A 16,573-nucleotide genomic window follows, 5' to 3' on the forward strand; every position below is an offset into this window, starting at 1 on the left:
TTCCAGGATAAACTCCACTTGGTCATGATATAATATCCCTTTTATAGAGCTAATATTTTGTTAAAAAATTTTTGCATCTGTGTTCACAAAGGATATTGGATTTCTAGATTTCTTTTCTCTTAATGTCTGTGTCAGATTTTGATATTGAGATATTGCTTGTCTTATAAATTGCTTTGGGAAGAATTTTCTCCAGTCTGGATTCAACTGGATAGTGTAAACACACCTATTTAGTTAGCTATATTTTGTGTTAAAAAGCAGGGGAGGGATAAAGCACACTCATATCTGTTTAGCTTTACAAAAAAAGGTGGGCAGTGAAAGGTAATGAGAACAAAGTTTTATGGTAGGGAATGACATGAGACATAATGACATAAAAAAGGCATACACGTTTTTATATAGTTTTGATGTTTCAAAGCATGTTATCTTCCATATTCAAAATAAGGATGGGAATGGGGAAAATTCAAAACCACCAGAATGAATGAACCTGATTGTATTTTAAATTAGTACTATACTTACATTGAAGGGGAAGAGAAAGTGAATCTAATTTTTTAACATAATATTTGACTGTTTATCCTCAGTTTGGGTGGAGGTAAGGGGGGAATTGCAAACAAATCCCAAACTCTTTCCACTAGAGTTTATTTTTTGTAGTGATGTGGACAAAGTAACTCTGGGTCATTTTTAGGTGTGTTATGGATTGAGTAAATGTTTTCAGGTTGTTGAGGTCAGGATCTGAGGAAGGAGGGACCTACAAATATGGAATGGGAAAAGGCAAAAATGAATCCTGTGGGGATGGGCTGTAATTGAAGGTAGCAGTGTGAATTTATTATTTTTGAAACCAGTATGTATCTGTACATTTGTATATGTGTGAACATATATATATATGTATATACACACATACACACACACATCCATATATTTGTGTGCATATATATACAGGTATTTCCTAGTAGTTCTGTCTGAGAAAAAGGCAAAGAGCAGTGGGCACACCTATCCCAAATCTTGGTCTCTAACACTATTGTCAACACGAAGGAATTGGAGTTCCTCAGAGAAATGGCTGATTGCAAGTCCGGGCAGGGTATACATACCAGGTGAATCTGTTTTTTTGTTTTTTGTTTTTTGTTTTTTTTTTAATACTAGAAGATAAGAAAATGTTTCTAAAAACAAAATGGGAGCAAGTCACAAGAAGCCTGTTGGGGTTCCTACTGGCCCAATCATATAAGTGTAATAATGAATTATGAACCATTGAAAACAGGAATTCATTATCCATAATGATAATAAACTGATAAATAAATGAATAAATAGAGAAATCTCTTGCTTACAGTAGAATTCTGGATACTAGAGTTGGAAAATCATCATTTTGCAGCACTTACAGTGAAGGTTAGAAAGGGCAAGAATCACAACAAAATAGAAGAAGGGGAAATACCGGTGAAGAGCAGGGTATTTCCATAGTGTTAAAGTGTCTTTCCACTTTGCGTATTATTTGCAAAGTATACAATAGAGTTTATACGTTGGTAAAATCCAACAGCAACATGGGGTAGATAGATACTGTGTGAATCTGGATATGGCGCTTTGAGGGCACACGTCATCATCTGTGTGGTATTCTGACCAAGACTGCATAACCCGATCTAGTCATGAGCAAACATTAGGCAAACCCCAAAAAAGGAAGGAACATTCTACTTAATAAAAAGGAGAGGAGGCTGTGTTCTTCAAAAAACAAACAAACAAAAACCCCCACAACCCACTGTCATGAAAGACAAAGGCTGTGGAAGTGTTCCAAATTCAAGGTGGCGTAAGAAAGATGACCACTAACTGCAATACCTGACCCTGGACTGGATCCTATACTGGGCGGGGAGAAAAGTACTATAAAAGGATATCATTGGACCAGTTGCAATAAGTTGGAGTACATATCCTAAATACAGATATTGTAGCAATGTGCAGATTACCAACAATAACTGTATTGCAGTTATAAAAGAGAATCTCTCTGTTCTTAGGAAATGTACACTGAAGCAAAGGAGCAAAGGGCCATGACGTATATAAGGTATCCTCAGTTGGTTTCTAGAAAAAAATAAAAGTTGGAGTGTGTGTGTCTGTGTGAAGGGAGAGTGCAAGAAAGTACATGAGCCCAAGTGACAGAACAAAGAAGGTAACATTAACAATTGGTGACTTTGAGTGTAAGGGTGATTTTTTTATTCTTATATTTGCAGCTTATCTGTAAGTTTGAAATTACTTCCAAACAAAATATTTAGAACACTTACAAATATCTGCCCTTTATTTTTAGACTTTCCTTATTTATAAAGAGCTCAGTTCTTTGTCTGTAACAAGTTTGGAATGAACATTTTTATAATATTTTCCTATGTGTTGGTGTTGTCGCTCTGCAAACCATTGTTGAATATGATACAGTTAGTGGGAAATAAATGTCACTCTTGGACAACAAGAACCTAAAACCTAATTGGGGGGGGGGGGACCATTTACTCTAGTGATTGCTTTATGTTTATGTTAGCTGCAACATTTACTGAAGTTTTTGAGTTATTGCTATTATCGCTTATCTGTTGAAAAAATATTAGGAAGATTCTTTTACAGCAAGAGTCTAGTGTTGCCCCGATTAGATTATTTTGTTTTGTAAACTCAGAAAGATTGTTATGTTTAGCCCTAAGAATGTAATTATTCATTTGTTCATTCAAAAAATGTTTATTGAATGCCTACTATGTGCTGGGCCCCTTCCTAGGCATTGAAGGTGTAGCACTGAGCAAAATAAAGTTCTTGCCCTTGTGGATTTCATGTTTTTGTGGGAGGACATACAAAAATAGGAATGGAAGTGAAATGAATGCTGGTAACATTGGAGAAAAATAAATCAGGGAAGTGAGTTAGAGCTGCTGGGAATGAAATTGTTACAGTTTTAAGTAGAACAAATAGGAAAGAGTTAACATAGGAGCCATTTGGTCCAAGATCTGAAGATAGGGAGTGAGCTAAGTAGAGATAATCATCTCTTGGAATAGCATTGAGGAATGGCAACAAGTGTACAGGCTGTGAGGCAGGAGTATGCCTAGCCTGTGTGAGGACTAGCAAGGAGGTCAGCAGGAAAGGAGGTCAGAGGTATTGGAGGCTAAATTATATAGGTTCTTTTTGCTGTTTTGAAGATTTTGGCATTTATTCTGATATGAGATTTTGGGTGCAGATGTTACATTATATGATACACGTAACATTATCAGGATCACTCTGACTGCTTTGATGAGAAAGGACTGAAATAGGGAGACCCTAGAAGTTAGGAGTCCAGTTACTAATCTGTGGAAAAAACCCAAATGAGAAATGATAGTTTCTATTGTACAGAGTCTTGAGAAGTGTCAGAGTCTACATAGATTTAGTAGTTGGAGCCAGTGGTGTTTGCTGATGGGTTAGAAAGAGGATAACTTGAACCTTAGTGATCAATGGAGAAAAGGGGGAAATTAGCAAAGGAAGCTGAAGAGTGGCCCCTGAGATAGAATGAAACCAGGAGAATCTTTGTTCTGGAAGCCAGGTGAAGAAAGTGTATCAGGGCTTGATCACACTGATGGCTGCAGATGGGTCAAGAAAGATGAGATCTGATTGGCTTTTCGATTTTATAGTGTGTGTGTGAGTGATTGGTGACTTTAGAGTTTCAGTAGTGTGTTGGGGAGCAAAAGTGTAATTGGAATATGTTCAATTTGAATTGGAGAATGCTTGAAGACAGAGAGTAAGGACAACTTTTCTGCCCTTTCACTGAAAAGGGAATCAAAGAAGCTGGCCATAACCTAGAGGAGTATGTAGGGGTCAAAAGGTTTACTGTTTGTTTTCTAATGATTGGAAATATATATATACACCAATGATTTTGCTTTATTGGGAGGACAAAATTAGGAAGTTAGTGATGTAGGAAAGAGAAGAGGGGCTTACTAGAGCAGTGTCTTTGACTAGTAAGGGCATAACATCTAGCATTGAAGTAGGGAAGTTAGACTTTGATATGGTTTCAGAAAGTTCAAACACAGTAGAAGGTACAGATTCAGGTAAGTGGGTAAGTATGGTTCTGCAAGTTCACTTCTGATTGCTTATATAGAAATCAAGGCCAGCAGTGTAGACTGATTCAGATTTTATGTAGCTTTTGGTTTTTTTCTATGTGATGCTGTTCATCAGGTGATCTGCCAGGAGTCCTGAGAAGCCATAGGAGGGCTATAGCCCTGCTTGTTAAAATTTCTTTTTTGAATATTTAGCTTTTTGTTGCTCTGTCCAGTTTATTTAACACTTGGGAAGAGATTTCTTAAACCCTTTTGGGGCTATAACTGGAAATAATTTTTTTCTCATTAATCTTCAAACCGAAGAGTATGATTCAAAGGCCCTTAGAATTTATTAGTACAATTTTCACATTATATATAAGAAAACTAACTTAAAGTCATAGCTAGGAAGTACAGCTAATTGTCTAGCCAAGTCTGGAATCCAGGTCTCTGTTATTCTAACTCATGTAGTTTAATTTTGAAATTCAGTTTTTATACCTTTGTGCATATACATTCAAATTCAGCCCTTTGACAGTATAACTAACTTATTCTAAATTGGAGGCAACCAAAGCGTGAAATAAAATCACACAAAATGTCAGGTTCAAAAATGAGAACTCTAAAATGTGATTTAATACATTAAAAAAAAACCCCAAAAACTAACAAGAATAAACCTGACCAAGGAGGTTAAAGACTTATATGCTGAGAACTATAAAACATTGATACTTGAAGGTGATTCAAAGAAATAGAAAGATATCCCATGCTCTTGAATTGGAAGAATTAATATTGTTGAAATGACCATACTACCCAAAGCAATCTATAGATTTAATGTGATCCCTGCCAAATCACCCATGACATTTTTCACAGAACTAGAACAGATAATCACAAAATATATATGGAACCATAAAAGACCCAGAATTGACAAAGCAATCCTGAGGAAAAAGAAGAAAGCTGGAGGCATAACCCTCCCAGACTTCAGACAATACTACAGAGCTCCAGTCATCAAAAAGCATGATATTGGCACTAAAACAGACATCTGTCTGGATCAATGAAATGGAATAGAGTCCAGAAATAAACCCACATTCCTACACTCAATTAATCTTCGACAATGGAGGCAAGAATATAGTGGAAAAAAGACAGTCTTTTGGGCAAGTGGTGTTGGGAAAGCTGGACAGATGCGTATAAATCAGAGTAGAACACTCTGTCACACTATACACAAAAATAAACTCAAAATGACTTAAAGCCTTAAACATAAGACAGGACACCATAAATCTCCTAGAAGGGAATATAGGCAAAACATTGTCTGACATAAATCGTAGCAATGTTTTCTTAGGTCAGTCTCCCAAGGCAACAGAAATAAAAGCAAAAATAAACAAATGGGACCTAATCAAACTTATAAGCTTTTGCACAGCAAAGGAAACCATAAAACAAAAAAGCAGCCTACAGAATGGGAGAAAATATTTGCAACCAATGTGACCAACACAGTCTTAACTTCCAAAATATACAAACAGCCTATACAACTCAATAACAAAAAAACTAAACCATCCAGTCTAAAAATAGGCAGAAAATCTAAATTGACATTTCTCCAAAGAAGACATACAGATGGCCAATTAACACATGAAAAGATGTTCCACATAGCTTTTTATCAAAGAAATACAAATCAAAACCACAATGAGGTACCACCTCACACCAGTCAGAAAGGCCACTATTGAAAAAGTCTACAAATAATGAATGTTGGAGAGGGTGTGGAGAAAAGGAATCCTACACTGTTGGTGGGAATGTAAATTAGTGCAGCCACTATGGAAAACCGTATGGAGATTCCTTAAAAAACTAAAAATAGACTTACCCTATGATCCAACAATCCCACTCCTGGGCATATATATCCAGAGGAAACTAATTCAGAAGATATATGCACCCCAATGTGCATAGCAGCACTGATTACAAAAGCAACCTAAATGTCCATCAACAGATGAATGGATAAAGAAGAAATAGTATATATATGTATACACACACACACACATATATATGTATATAGTACATGTGTACACACACACACACACACACACACAAATGGAATACTACTCAGCCATAAAAAGAATGAAATAATGCCATTTGCAGCAACATTGATAGACCTAGAGATTATCTTACTAAGTAAAGTAAGTCAGACAAAGACAAATACCATATGATATCATTTATGTGTGGAATATAAAATATTATACAAATGAACTTATTTGTAAAACACAGACAGACTCACAGACATAGAAAACAAACTTACGGTTACCAAAGGGGAAAAGAGGGGAGGAGGGATAAATTAGGAGTTTGGGACTAGCAGATACAAACTACTATATATAAAATAGATAAACAACAGGTCCTACTGTGTAGCACAGGGAACTATATTCAATATCCTGTAATAGGCCATAAGGGAAAAGAATATGAAAAAAATATGATTTAAATCATGATTTGTATTAAATACCTAAAATTATATTATGCTGCATATTGTAATTGGAATGCACTGAAATCGAATCAAAGCATGTGCCCTTGGCTGAATTTACATTAAAAGATTATAAAACAGGATCAATTATATGCCATTTTAGATTACTGACACTTTTAGACATCGGTAGATGGCGTTAATTACTAAAACAGGTTAGAAAAGCATCAGTACTCGAGCACGCTGTGTATAGTTCTGTCTGGCCTCCTGGTATTTCTACTACTTTATCTCAACACTGACCTGCACCTGGTAATTCAAAAAAGGTAAAGCCAAATAATCAGCATCCAAAATACAATATACAATTTCTATGAAATATTGAAGGGCAAAAAACTGAGGAGGAAGGTGGCAATAAAAATAAATAGGCATTTCATAAAAGAGGAAACATGAGTTACCCAATAAACATAAAGAAATGCTCAGTATCATTAATCAACAGGAAAATGCAATTTAAGAGCACAGTTAGATGGTTTTATACCCCTAGCTTAAGAAGTTGGCATTATTAAATGTTGGAGAGGATGTGGATCAATATGAACTTCCTGGGGCTGGTGAGATTATACATTGCTAAACACATTTTGGAAAAAATAAAAATTGGCAACCTCATGAAAAATTGAAATACATATATTCCTCAACTCTTAGACAAATACTTAAGAGAAGCTTTGACACATGTGGAATAGATGTGTATGAGAGCTTTCATAACATGCTCATAATAGCAAAACAAAACAAAAGCTGTAGAGAAAATAAGATGCTATTGTAAAGAGAATGGATAATTCATTTATGGTATATTTCCATCATGTGGAATTATTTTGCAGTGAAATGAACTACAGCTACATACAACAATATGTCTATACCTTGGAAACATAATATTGAATGAAAAAATGAAACACTAGAAGAGCTGCTTAATACCATTTTCACAGAATTCAGAAACAAAATGAAAGTGTTGCTGAGGGGTATGTACATATGTGGTGTACTTTCTAAAAAGCAAAGGAATGATAAACACAAATAGAACAGTAAGTCCAGGAGACTGAAAGGATGAGAGATGGGGCCTAGAACAGGGAGGAGCAAAGCAGTAAACCATTACCAGTAACTTACATTTAGGTTCTTGAGTTGGGTGACAGGTACTTTGATGTTCATTCTGTTATTTTGCTTTGAATTTAAAACATGTTACAAATAATGTGTTTTATGTAAGTGGGTAATAGTATATTAAGAAATAATGAAGGCATATTCTGATGTTACAGTTCAGGAGACATGCCATCACTGCTGCCTACTCTCTCGCTGCCACTTCAATCCCTAACATCACTCAGTATTTCACTAAAGGAATCTTGCTTTAAAGTCTTCTTTCTAATTAAGCCTGTGTCAGCCATCTGACAAGCCACTCAGTAACAACTCGGATAAATAACTGAATGAATGATTCGGGAAAACTATTCAGGATTTTTCATAGAAACCACCTGAGAAGTAGATTTTTAAAAATACTTTTTCTTCACTTCTTGCTGGGTTCCTATAAAATAAGACGTGAGGCAAACAGCAAAACTAGGTTATTATTGCATAGGGTTTTGAACGATAATTAACTGTATATTTAAGGGGAGTCTTACTGATGTTTGAACTCTTGTACTAATATGACCAAAGAGATGAACAAATACATGATAAAAACAGTTGATCAGAAAAGCACAGTGTTGTTAAAAGACGAAGCTATTCTGAAGCATAACTTTTTAGAGTGAGAAGGCCTGTGGGAATTAGTCTCCTCATTTTTTAATAAAGGAGCTTTGGAACCAAAGAAGTAATTGATTAAGGTCATAGAACTTGTTGAGAGCAGAGTTAGACCTCATGATTCATATACTGGTGTTTTTATATTGAAATATTGAATGATAAATAAAAGAAGCATTTAGATATCCTGTATGAGGCGTGCTGAATAACTTGAGGTTATATTAGAACCACTGAGTGAAGAAGCAATGTTTTTTTATTTTAGTTTAGAACATATCAGTTCAGCTATATTCCACATTTATCCTCATGCTTGACAAATATTCCTAGGGAAATAGGAGAAATGATTTTTCCCCCTCTTATTTTATTGTCCAAAAAGAGACAGTGTGATCTATGATGTACAAATGAATCCTGGACTAAAGTGGGAAGAGTCAGGTTCTGAACCTGGCTCTGCCACTGAACAGCTGTCAATGATTTTTGGCCTGACGTTTCCAGGTCTCGGTTTCCTCACTGGTGAAGTGGAGAAGCTGAACCTTTTTCTACAAAGACCAGCTTTAAATGATTCTATATTCTTCTTTAGATTTTTGAATAGCAAATTTTATTTATCTTAAATAAAGTGTTGTTGTGTATTCCACTATTAAACCATTGGCAAGAAATAAGGAGATAAAGAGAGACTCAATCAGTAGGAAACGAAAAATTCATGTCCCCAAAACATATTCTGAAAATAAACTGGATTTTCTTTTTCTTTCATCACAGGTATAATACTTCTCTACATCTGCTTCAAGAAGAAAGTGCCTGCCACTCCTGTTGTTCCTACGCAGGTTCATGCCAGCCCAGAACACAGAATCAGGTGAGTTTTAGGATTGTTTTGTCTGTTGAACAAGAAGCCAGGAACAGAATCATGATAGTCATTGCTAAATTGTTGCATTGAAGCAAGACCACTGGACTGTGACTCAGAAGGGCTGGGTTTTAATCCTTCTTTACCACTGATGGCTAGGTAAACCCAGGCAAGCCTTCTCTCCTGCATGGCTTTCATTTTTCCATAAAAAACAATGATATATTAGAATAAATTATGCTTAGTTTCACTTCTGGCTTTACAGCATTATATTTTTATTGTAGATATCTACATAGAATACAGTCATGTTTTTAAAGCATCATTTCCCTTTTTCCTGGAAAAATCTAGTTGTTAGCACAAGCTTTGGAACTCTTTATTATATTGTAGTTACTGTGAGTGACTAATTTGAATGATGAGGCACTTGAGAGTGTTACTGCTACCTTGTTGCCTTAGTTTTAGTATTTTACTTTGCTCTATTGTTTCTGAAAAGTTTATTATTACTTTTTAAACAACAGAAATTTATTTTCTCACAGTTCTAGAGGCTAGAAGTCCAAAATCAGGGTGTCTGCATGGTTAGATTCTGGTGCAAGCTCTCTTCCTGGCCTGTAGATGGTCACTTTCTAGCTATGTCCTCACAAGGCAGAGAGGAGGGGGGAGAGAGAGAGATCTCTATCTCTTCTTATCATATCGGTTTATGGCCTCACCCTTATGATCTCCTTTAATTAACCTTAATTACCTTCTAAGGGCTATCTCCAAATATCATCACAGTGGAGGTTAAGACTTTACAACATATAAATTTTGGGGGGGCGGATACAGTTCAGTCCATAGGAGCCACCTAGTAGTAAAATTGCTGGGTTATGTGAAGTCTGCATCTTCAACCTTTCTAGATATTTCCAAAGTGTTTGTAATAATTGACACACTCACCAGCAAGTGTATAGATGATGGGATATCTTTAACTAAAAGAACTAAAAAAAAATCCCACATGGAAGATAGAAGATACAGTCTTTTTCAAATTGCAACTTCTTTTTCCTTTTCTGACAGTATCTGAAAAGTCTTCTTCCAAGTAGCTGTCTAAGCATTGGCTTCTGCCAGTCAGTTCTTCTGTTTGTAGCCATGGTACCACACGGAGTGGTCTGTCTGTTCTCATTTTTCACATGAGGTTATAGTCCTTCGATAATGTTCTTCAGCTTTCGAGAGGGCACCTTTTTGATCACGTTAATTCTCTGTTGATTGCAAGTGATTCAGTTCAGATTAGCTTCATCAGAAAGGGGAAGTTATCAGACTTTTGGGTGTATCCCGGTGCATTCCAGAGGATCCAGGGACAGAAATACAGCTGCGTTGTGCAAGGAGAACCCAGAAACCAATGCAGTCAGGTTCCTCTCGGGCTCTCGGCGGCCTGCCTCTCCCGTGCATCTGTCTCACTCTCTTTGGGAACTGACTTTCTTTGCGTTTCCATTCTTCTTTGTCGTGGGAAACATGGTCGCCACCACCACCACCCATGCTTTGTATCTTATAATTTAGACGCCCAAAGGAAGGCTAACTCTTAAGTACCTAATCCCAAGTGTTCCAGAACAGACTGATTCTTCATTCAGGTTCCCCTGAACACGAGGCTTAGGGCAGGATCCTTTTAAAGCTCTGCAGTGACTGTCTTGGCATCTTTGTTTCAAAGCCTGTTCTCGAAAAGGATTCGACTTGTTTCTGCTAAAATGCAGATGATGAATAACATAGTATTACTCCTTCCAGGTGTATTTGTATTTTAATTGGGTCAAATATTAAGCCAAAGGTGTATTCCAAAACTGTGCAGGAGTGAAATCTTGTGTTCCGTTGTATACAAATGATTAAATTAGATGCCAGAAAAGCATTAGGAATTGATAGGCAGAGTTTTAGGGTTCAGAAGGTAGAAGAAACTGAGTAACCATTTGTGTGGTTAGAGGAAGAGCGCAGAAAGATAGTCAAATACATAGTTCTAAGGTAGCAATGTTACAAAGATTGAATATAGCAAGTAAAAGAAAAGTCTTTCTGTTTAACTTTTTGAGAAAAGATTGGAAGGTAGAAGAAAGGACCATTAGGTTTGGTCCCAGCTCAACTATCAGCTATGATTTTGAGTAAATCACTTATTCTCTGTGTACTTCAATTTACTAAGTGCTGTCTGTTTACCAGATATATGACCTTAACTCCTGGACATCAGTTTCTTCATCTTAAAAATGGAGTTGATGATAGTGGTACTTCAGAGGGTTCTTGGGAGGAATTAATATATGTTAAGTGTTCAAAACAGTTCCTGGCACATCAGTAATGGCAGCATCAGGTTTTGCAATGGGCTGATTAGATTATACGATCGCAGGAGACCCAGCTGACTTTAAAAAGAGAAATCCGTAGTCTGAGCTTCTGATATCAACTTATGTCTTTTTTCAGAATAAAAACTTAGACAATCTGGCCGTCTACTTGAGTCCTGCATTGAGGCTAATTTTAGTACTGCCAGTAAAAGTTATTTTGAATTAAGTGTGTGTACTAGTTCTCTGTTGCTGCATGTATTAATTTGTTAAGGTTGCCATAACAAATTACCACAAACTGAGTGGCTTAAACAACAGAAATTTCTCATCTCATCTTCTGCAGGCTAGAAGTCTGAAATCAAGATGTCAGCAGGATTGGTTGCTTTTGGGATCCCTGAGGAAAAGATCTGCTCCAGGCTGCTTTCCTTTATCTGTAGATAGCTATCTTTTCTTCATGTCTCTTCATGTTGTCTTCCCTTTATGTTTGCCTCTTTGTTCAGATTTCTCCTTTTTATAAGGACACCAGTCACATTGGATTAGGGTCCACCTCACTTTAACTTAATTACCTCTGGAAAGATCCTGTCTCTGAGTAAAGTCACATTCTGAGGTGCTGGGGGTTAGACCTCAACATACGAATTTTGGTGTGGATACAGTTCAACCCATAGCACTACATAACAAATTACCCTCAAAGTTAGCGACTTAAAATAACAAACGTTCTCTCACAGTTTTTGTAATCAAGAATCTGAGTGCAGTTTAGCTGGGGCCTCTGGCTCAGGGTCTCTTACAGAGCTGCATTTGACCTGTCCACCAGGGCTGTGGTCTTATCTGAAGGGCCTAGGGGAGGCTCTGCCGCTAGTCCACTCACATGGTTGTTGGCAGCATTCAGTTCCTCATTGGTTGTTGGGCTGAAGGCCCCAGTTCCTCACGTTGGCTGTTTACCAGCAGCCTGCTTTAGTTCTTGCCATGTGAGCCTTTTGTTTTTGTAACATAATCTTGGAAGTGGCAACCCATCACTTTTTCCCTGTGCCGTTCACTAGGAGTGAGTCACTAGGTCCAGTCCACACTCAAGGAGAGAGGATTACACACAGATGTGTATCCCTGGAGGTGTGGGTTATAGGAAGCCATCATTGAAGCTCCCTACAGTAGTAAATGAGAATGATGAAAAAAGAAGATAATGCTAAGTGGAAAAAATGCATAAATTTTTAATATTTATTCAGAAACTTCAGTGTTAAACTCTAAGCAGAAGTTTATCACTCTTGTGCTATATAGCTGTGTAATCAAAAAGTACTCCCCAACCCTTAAAAAAAAAAGGAGAAATGTAACTTTTATTATTTCCCTTTTTTTTTTTTTTTAAAGCAAAGAGGAGTTAATTTTGTTTCCTTTTATCAAATTTGTTATCTTTTTTGGTCCTGTGTAGAATTCTTCAAGTGCTACTTGACTTCACTTTGCTGAGTTGTTAACCTATTATTTCACATAAAGTATCCAAAGGCCTACCCTCATTGTCCTACAATATTTACTGAGTAAGAGGTCGTAGATTATGAAGATTAATTTTAATTTTATCAGCTTTTCTGTGGTCACTTTCTACAGCTAAGTTATCAAGTGTGAGAAATTATCAGACATTTGTGAGGATGTTTAATACACCAGATTGGCTAAGGGAAATGCCCGATTAGTTACTTTTACAGAATGTAGTGGCAGAATCATGTGTACTGCATTCATCAGCTAGCAGTTGTCAATATTTTTATTGATGGAGAAATACTTGGAAAGTATTATTATGGGTTCATTTTTGTAATCTTTGTTTTGGAAAGCAGTGTAGTTGTGTTTCTGGAAGTGAGATTTGACCTAGTTGGCATTATCTGTATGAGTTAATCTAAGGTAGGTGTGTGTGTGTGTGTGTGTGTGTGTGTGTGTGTGTGTGTGTGTGTGTGTGTTTAGCACATAGAGTAACATGGTAAATTTAGTCTAAGAAAACCTCATACTCATTGAGAAAAGACTGTCTTATATAAGTCCATCAGAGTAGATTGAGCATCTACTTCTAAAGCATCTGATTACATGACTGAATTTTATAAGGAGTTGCTTAATTATAATTACTTGTGAATTACTATAAATATAGATCATAAATTTTTAGTTATTATTAGAAATGATGAGACTTATTTTTTAAAATTTCACCAAGTTTGGAAGTTAAAGTCATTTCATACTGTACAGAAATTAAATGAACATGAATTCAATAGGATTTTTCTATGATCTCTCTTTTTGCTTGTTAGCAAGTAGTTCAATAGAAATCATACAAAATTTTCAATTCAGAACTTTCTTTTTATACACAAAGAGTGGACTGGGGAATGCATTCTTATATTTGAACAAATGGTAATGTTTTTTCTTAGGAAAAAAGGTCTGTTGCATTCATTATGGTGACTTAAGCTCTGAAGATTCTTCATTACCAGGATATTGAACTAGAAGTTTTGTTTATAATTTGACTTCTTTTTATTATAAAAACTTCTGGGAATTGATTTATGACTAGATTTTGGGCTTTAGACTCTATGAAGAAAATAATGTATGTTTTATGATTTAGAAAACTATTACGCACAGATGAAAGTCTATAGAGTGTTTTCTTTCTGGAAACATTGAGAGAGTTTAAAAATAAAAAGTTCAGGGAAGGGAACTCAACGCAGTATAAAAAGTGCAAATATGCTTAATGTGTAGCTTAAGTTATAAAATTAAACAAGTTTTTATAATCAGAAAAAAACAATTGAAAAGTTAAGTAGCATTAGAGTATTGGGATGTAAAAATTTGTCAGTTTTTATTTATTTCAAGAGATGATTCTTAAAGTTTGAGACTTAGAAATGTAAATCATTTTAATCACACTTCATCCTGTGTTGTGACACTTTTTTCTTTTTTTCCCCTTAGAATTTTGTTTTATTGACTAGAGCCTGTGCTTTCTATGACTGTATCATCGAGTTGATTTTGACCCTGAATATCTCTTATTCGGCTCTTGTTTCGAGGTCAAATGATGCATCAGTATTTATTGACAGTATGATAACAAATTGTATAAATATTAAAAGCAGATATAAGAGTGAAAAAACTGCTGTGTAACATGTATGAAGATTAAGGGCCCAAATTTAGACATATTCCCAGGTTCAAATTATGATGTTATCGCTTACAGATATTTGCCTTAGTACTAATTTCTTAATTTCTCTTATTTCCTCACCTGTAAGATGGGTTTATTAATAATATTTAATGGACATTCATAAGGGTTAAATGAGATAATGCTTGTAAAGTGCTTAGCACTTTGCCTGGCACATAGTAAAAGCTAAATTCGTGTTAGCTGCCATTTCTTGTTATAAGCATCAGCTGTAAGTCATTTTTACTTCTGTTTTTGAAGGTTAGCATATAAGCAAAATGATGTTCTGCTAATGATAATATATAACACTTACTATTCAGTTGATGACACATTTTACTAGCTTATAGACTTTTTTCAAAAAGTAGAATAGAGGTTACATAAAAGATAAGTTTATTTTTAGTCTTTTGAGGAATCTCCATACTGTTTTCTACAGTGGCTGCCCCAAACTGCATTCCCACCAGCAGTGTAGGAGGGTTCCCTTTTCTCCACGGCCTCTCCAGCATTTGTCATTTGTGGACTTCTGAATGATGGTGGTAGTTTACCGTGAAAAAGAATATGAAAACTAATATATGTATATCCATGTATGACTGAAGCATTGTGGTGTGCACCAGAAATATATACATACACCAGAAATTAACACAACACTGTAAACTGACTATACTGCAATTAAAAAAAAAAAAGTGATGAGTTTAGAGCCATCACGAAAGTTATTGACTAAGAAAGGGGGAGAAGAAGGGAATGGAGGAGGTAAGTCTGCTGTTTTTGCTGTAGATTGAGGAGAGATTTTGTAGTCACTAAATATATATATATTTTTAAATTGGGGACACTAGGATGTCAAATTTTCATTTTCTTTTTAAACTGTAGCCACTAGCCGCTCTGTTCTGATTTTTGCTTTGTTTTGACCTGGAGGAAGGGAGTGGGAGTTCTCTCCCTAGTCTTATAAAGGACTTGTCACACTGGTCTTGTGTTCCCTGTGGTGGGAATGCCTGTTGAGTCTCAGTTTTATTAAGACCGCTACTAAAAGGCATCTTTGAGTGTATTGATCTGGTTGTGAGATGACTGGCCGCTTAGTAGCATCCTGAGAAAGCTTAACTCCTCCGTTTAGAAAAAGGATCTACGCTTACGTTGGGGGAAATAGGGAGTTTAGGAGGAAGTCTCCTGCTTAGGTACATTTACTCCTAATTTGGTCAGACATCAGCTTTACCTTTGCCTGAGCACATTTTTTTTGTGCTTTATATAAATGAAAATGAAGAAGAGTGCTGGTCTCCTTAAGAGCTTGTGAATTAAAAGTGTTGCAGGACAAAAATGATACAGGAGGAAAGCGAATGGGGCAGGGGGCGTCTGAAATACAGGCTCTTGGGCTGTTTTATTATCTTCTTTGTGTGTAGTGGGGGAGGAACTTTAAAAAGCCTAACCTAGGATCATATTTTGAAAGCACAGATTCAAGATTTCTTACCTTAATGAAGGATTGTTATGATGTCTGTATGCTGAAGTAGCATGTGAGTTAAAGAATTATCTGATTTCAAAATGTATAGGGAAGGAAGTTCATGTCTTTTTCATTTTATTTTATTTTTTACTTTTTAATTTTTTACCTAATCATTTTGGGTTTATGAATAAAGACTAGAATATTTTGGTTCTTTCCCCTTCCAGATAGCTGAAATTATTTGTAATAATCTGCCTTCCCTCCCCCACCCTCCTCCCTTCCCTTCCTTGTGTCTTTCCACATAATTTTTGACCTTGCAGTTGATTCTTTTATATTTGGTCTTACTGCATATTTTGTAGGAAGCAGATCATGTATCATGTGTTCATGATGCAAGAACTGTTTTTCCCCTTACGGTATCTCTAGCTCTTTCTTAACTGTTATAAATTGCCTAGTCCAAAAAACACATAGGAATGAATTTTTGTAGTTACCTCTGAACCAGTCAAAATTCAAACTTTATGAGACCAGAGTTAACATTTGGTGTATTTTAAAAAATCTTTTATTACTTAAAAAGTTTTTTAAGGATTTTTATATTCGTCAAACATCTGTAGATGATCCTGCTATGCCTAAGTGGGCGTTCAGGAATGAGCTTCCTTTTGTGGTCACAAGTTGCTGAAGGAAACTTTTACAAAATATTAACAGAAAGCAAGCTGTCCTCATGAAAGAATAGCTCTTAGTTTATTGTTGCCGAGGCCCCA

The 16,573-nt window shown here is 35.9% G+C and overlaps 1 protein-coding gene across 5 annotated transcripts in view; it reads left to right on the forward strand.

Moving 5' to 3' along the window:
• Nucleotides 1-16,573, forward strand: part of WDFY3 (WD repeat and FYVE domain containing 3) — a 242,775-nt gene that overhangs the window by 20,559 nt on the left and 205,643 nt on the right. For 4 of the 5 annotated variants that reach the window (XM_032498818.1, XM_032498840.1, XM_032498836.1 and 1 more), the window contains exon 2: nucleotides 8,932-9,025. The gene's annotated coding sequence lies outside the window, so the exon portion shown is untranslated. Of the gene's footprint in view, nucleotides 1-8,931; nucleotides 9,026-11,639; nucleotides 11,714-16,573 lie in introns of those variants that run through there. The other variant, XM_032498826.1, reaches the window with a different exon arrangement.

Source organism: Camelus ferus, chromosome 2 (assembly GCF_009834535.1).
Source record: "Camelus ferus isolate YT-003-E chromosome 2, BCGSAC_Cfer_1.0, whole genome shotgun sequence".
Taxonomy (NCBI): domain Eukaryota; kingdom Metazoa; phylum Chordata; class Mammalia; order Artiodactyla; family Camelidae; genus Camelus; species Camelus ferus.